The following is a 5,756-nucleotide window of genomic DNA, read 5'->3' as shown; positions in this document are numbered from 1 at the left end:
CCTTGATTTGAGTCCATTTCAAAGTAAATGAAGAGAAAACCAAGCATCAAAACTTCCACAAAATTTTGATTTCTGGTTGACTTCCACTTGCATTATGGCTTCTCTGAACACCTGCCCTTGAGCCAGGCAGCAGCTGCTCCTGCAGGACTTCTTTGAGCCATTAGCATGTTAGCCTGTTGCTTCAGCTGCTATAATTAGCAGCCATGTCCTTCCTGCTAATCTCCCCCTGCAGCCTTAAACAGAGCACAGCTGCTCCAATCACATGGTTGTACTTCGTTACCATGGCAAACTAATTATCTTGTTAATGACAGGCGAGAAAGAAGAAGTGTCGAAAATAGGAAATGTGTATGCATGGGCGCAGATGTGACAACCTGTGTGTGTGTGTGTGTGTGTGTGTGTGTTTAATATCATTATAGGGACAAACATGCTTTCTGGGAACATGGTGATTAACTCAAACTTAACTTTTAAAGAGTCTACATGGGTGTACTGTGAAAGACCTGGAGACGAACCAGCCACGTCCTCAGAATGAACAAGGATGCCATTAGAGAGGTGGGCAAACAAAGACTAGAAAGACCAAAGCAGACAGAGAAAGACAGCTGAAGATGAGATAAAGCCATTGGGTCATATGTGGGCACCTATTGGGAGGCTGGCTAAGGAAACGCCTAATGAGCAACTGGAGTAATGGGTGAAACCAACCTCTGATTTCATTGGGAACTTGCGGAACAGCCAACTGTAAAGACTGAGAACATGACTCTGGGGAGATGAGTTGAAAAGAGGCTCTGTCTATTAGTGGACGTTTTTGAACTTCATTGTGTGTTTCTTCTGATCGTTTGTGGACATTATGTGCACAGCTGGTTAAAAGGATTGGCTCCATAGCCATTTCCTTTGTATAGCTCACTGGGTATAACTAAGCTTTTGTTAGACTTCAAGCATCCATCAGTCAGTATTAACTTGCCAACTACTCTGTACTGCTACTGTCTGGCAGCTTGTTTCAGATTAGAAAGTTCTTAACAAGAAAACCTGTAACAACCAAAAACCAACACATACTGTTACTTGGTGTAAAGAAATATTTCACACTCAAGACATTTTGTGCCCTTTGTTAAATTACAGCCTAACAAAGACATAGTTTCTGTTTGTGCTGCATATTTCCTCGTTCTGTGGAAACGTGTCTTGTGTGTCCCACACCTAGCAGCAGGTTACAGAGTCTAAATGCATCTTTTCTGGAAGCATTTCGACATCAATAATCTGTGTGGTGTAAAAATCCCCAAAAAAGCCTCCAGCTACCAGAGGGCAGGAACAGCTGTGCTTTCAGTGAACATGCCCAGGATTCTGTGAGTCACGAGGGAGGCAACAATGGGAAAAATGTCCAATCTTTACACCTTGTTGGACACGCCCATTGATTGTTACTGGAAAGTTACAGCTCTGTTCATACCAAGAATGCCTTTAAGGTTTTAAAAACTGAGTCTAAAGTGTTCTTGAGACCCAATATTACAAAAAGAAACAAAGGAATCGCTAAGATTTCGATCACGACTCTTTCATAGGAAAAAATCCAAACAGTGCAGCAACCTATTAATGACTCGCCTGGTGTTGTGGATAGATCATCTCAGACTTTGTCATCACATGATGGTGTTTGTCTCCGCCCACCAAGAACTACCATTACTTTCATTATGAACTTTTTTTTGTTAAACACCTGTCCTGTCAGGCAGTTGTAGCAAGCAGAAGCATGTTCTGAATAGTTTGTTGTGCCAAACACATTTGCTTTCCAAAGAGAAGCATTAAAAACAGTCACCCTCTATTGTCCTTAAGCTAATGTGTTTATATTACTCTAAGCTGTGTTGCTAGCTACCAGATAGCATATCATTATTGAGGCTTTGCAGTCATGTGACTACTTACCACACATCAATAATTTTTTTCCACTATTTTGGACATGAAACCGTGTGGAGTTAAGACTCCAAGAGTCCAGTCTGCAACCATCTGGCAACCACTTATTGCTAGAGAAGAAAATACTTTTGATTGCTTTAGTCCAGTGGTCCCCAACCCCCCGGCCGCGAGAGTTGAGGCTCAGGTGTGAAATGTATGGTTTTCAGGGTTTTTATCGTTAACTCTGTTTTCCTGGGTCTTTTCACGTGTGTTATGAATAAATCTTTTTTTAGGTACCGGTACTAGTTTTATTTTGTTGTATTTATCTGCAACACCTTAAAGGCCAGTCCGTGAAAATATTGTCGGGCATAAACCGGTCCGTGGCGCAAAAAAGGTTGGGGACCGCTGCTTTAGTCGACTAATCTGAAAATACTCAGAAACTATTCACTGAGCAGGAGTGAAACTGGAATTGATAACATTTAAAGTAATGCTGAGGATCACATTTTACTTTGAAAAGTAAATTTTCTTCCATACAAATTACAGATGGCCGCTGCGATCGGCATCCAGTCAAAATCTTAATTGTGCAATAAACCAATACAGCCAAAGGTTCTACTATTTTAGGAACTAAAGAACTTGAAGAAGCATGTTGGTTTCATTTTTTCCCCCAGACAAAACAAACAAACAAACAGCCAGTAAATGGTTAATGTTGATTAGTTATCATAGATCCTCTTGTTTAATGTGAATTTGGAGGTTTGACGGGTTTTTATGGAGGTAATTAAGATATTTTGGTCCAACAGAGTAAAACATGAGAAGTACCGTGCTGGTTTTAGGCAACAATAATGGTCATTTTTGAGCTGTCTGATCATTTGTATACTTGAGAATTCAATTAATTATTAATATCAGGTGCATTTTGGATGAAAACTATTACTTTGTGTGAAGGACCTCCAGTAACTACAGGCTCTAAAAATAATTCTGTTCAGTCTCTACAAGGCCACAGCACAGAGGATCTGATGGCTGATATTATGAAGAAGAGGGGTAAATCTTCTCTTAACTTGCTGCTTCTTGGCATCTGTCCTTCACATGGCTCTCATAAGTAAATTTAAATGTAAATAAAGACTTTTTTACACCTGTGACACCTTTACATCCTGTGTGTTCTGTATTCTAACACTTTGTGTTGTCGGCGCTAATCTAAACAGCGCTAATAATGCCGAGCTGGTTGCCATGACAGCGTGCCTCACAGTTTCCTGGCTCCTTGTCGCATGTGATGTTACGTCCTCCTCCTTGAAAACTCTGCATTCATTAATACTTTGGAGACTGTTGTCATGGCAACCCCCTTCTAATCGCTCAGCTTCCTCCACAGACTCCTGCAAGTCATTAAGTGTCTGATGGATTTCTACCTGAGATGGAAGAAGAGGAGAAACACTCAAACTCCAAGCTGAATTGTTCTCTGTTTCCAGACTGGAATAAAAAGTTTGTATAATTCTAACTAGCTTGAAATGGATTTATTAGGACCATTCATTCTTTAACACAATATGGACTCTTAGGCAGATGTCTTGCGTTGTCCAGCCTTCTAGAAAGACATTCAATCCTCTTCTTTGCACATTTCTGCCTTTTGTACTATTTTCTGTCACGATGATCCCACATTGGTCCAGTAATGTTGAGGTCCAGGTTCTGGGGAGGCCAATCCAAGACTTTTCCTGCATTGGCAACTCAAATTTGATTCTTACGTGCTTTGTTTCTAGTTTCCATTTCTTACCTCATTTTCCTTTATTACTTTCAGCTGTTTTTTGTTACTCCGGAGTTTCCACTCTACAGAGGCACCGGGGTTGTCAGACAAAGTCTCAGTGTGCTTGTGCACCTTGTGGGGTTGTACTACCTTTTAGTTTAACTTCTAAATAACTCTTAGTGTTCTCATGTTTTGTGCCTTTTTTCCATTTTTTGTTTGCAATTTAAAAGTGGGCAGAAAGAGGCACATCTATCCCATTCATTACACTCCGACTCACAAAAAGACAGAAACCTAAAGACGAACAATAAAACTGTTTTATTAATAATAATCCTTTTCTTGCACCACAATAAAATTTAACAAAGGCTCACTAGAAAAGTCAACTTCTGTGTTCTGTACAGTAGATACAGTACGTTGTAAAACTGGCTGCGGCGTGGCACATCAGCGCATTTAACCCCCCCCCCCACCCCAAAAAAACAACTATTATTCAAACACTTTGCACATTATTTACAGATAAGATCCACAATAAAAACCAGCTGGCAAATATCACAGAAATACAGCGCAGCTTCAAGCTATCAGCCGCTAACCTCTGGCTGCAAAGACTCCCGAAGAGAACCTAAATGGCTAATGGGATTGTACATTAACTGGCTAGTGTAGCATTGAGCTAGCAAGATAGCCAGGCTATAGTTGCTGTCCCCTCCAAAATAAAAACAAACAAAAAACCCAACTGGTTGCTACCGGAGGTTATTTAAATCAAACATCATGAGCGTGACTGCAGCCAGTGACAATATTTAGAAAAACAAAAACAAAACAAAGCAATTCATGCTCTTTTGATCTCAATAACAACAGCTGCTTCTCACTCAATCGCCTTTCTGTCCACTTCCCCTTTGCGTTCTTTCATACTTCCTGCCTACCTACCTGCGTGTCTATCTGAGCAGCTAGCTCTGAGCTAGCTTTGTAAAGGAATGCACTTTGGTAGAATCAACCAAATGCCCTGGGTGTTAGTGACAGCGGTTATAATAATAATAATAATAACTGAGCGATCTGAGGTACGAATATTTAAATTTAAAAAAAAAACAACAACAAACCTTTAAAACCACATTAATGCTAATGCTAACAGCTTGCACGAGCACCCTCTGTGCAGAGCTCAACGCTAGCAGGTAAAAATGTGCTACTAGCATTTATTTAGCAATAGGCTAGTGTTAGCATCACTGCAAAGAAAACAAACGTCAGTGCAGCAGCTAGCGGCTGGGCGCTAGCAGTCGAACGGCTAGTGTTAGCTTAGCCCTCTTGTCAGCAGGTGTCACTGGTCTGTACCACAGTGACAGATGGCGACAGTGGGCTGATATGTGTCTATACATTGTGCAGCCATGTTATACATCCCCTGCCCACCCCAAAAATCATCTTATCACACACACACACACACCTGTGGATGTCGGTACAGGTTAGCTTAAAGCTACTTTGGCTGGTAAGTTGGCATGTTCTGTAATGCAGCAGATAGCAATAACAGGGAAACCATTCACAGGTGGATACAGGTACTGAAATATGGTGGCACTAATTTAGTATTACTACATCGTTTTTTGATTCATTCACAACTCCGGGCCCCATATGGTCTTACCTATGGCAGGAAGTTTGCCATTTATAGTGGGTCAGGACTCAGAGTGACTATACAGAAAGCTATAAATCTGACTTGCTTACAGTCAAAAGTATTAAGAATCAAGAGTAAAACCTCTAAAATGTATCCAGGGCTTGGGATTTGAGCAAAACAGCGGTTTCCTAGATCAAAATGAAAGCCGGACTGATTTTTCACAAGAACACCTCCACAGGGTCAAATGTGGGCGTTTTGGTGTTTGTGTCCACTGTTTGAGCTTTCTGCTGCACTATTGTTTGCTCTGTAAACTGTGCTAAACATGTGTTTGAGTCTCCACTGACCACAAAACCATTGTATCAGATCAGTGAAGACAAGCTGGGGTTTAGAGGTCAAAGGTCACACGGGTTCACAAGGTATCTTTGGGCTTTACTGAAACAAACCAGGAACTGATCAGCATCCAGACTCTAAGCCATTAAATCTCACCATGCTGGTGTGAGTGGCACCAAAGGATACTGACGGACTTCCTGGGAGGTTTTGTTGTTCATTTTTGTTATTGATGCTATGACATCACCTCTTTAAGAA

The sequence above is a fragment of the Rhamphochromis sp. 'chilingali' genome (genome assembly GCF_963969265.1).
Source record: "Rhamphochromis sp. 'chilingali' genome assembly, chromosome: 7".
In the NCBI taxonomy this organism is placed as follows: Eukaryota; Metazoa; Chordata; class Actinopteri; order Cichliformes; family Cichlidae; genus Rhamphochromis; species Rhamphochromis sp. 'chilingali'.
The sequence above is the reverse complement of the archived record's forward strand: the minus strand, read 5'-3'. Positions refer to the sequence as shown.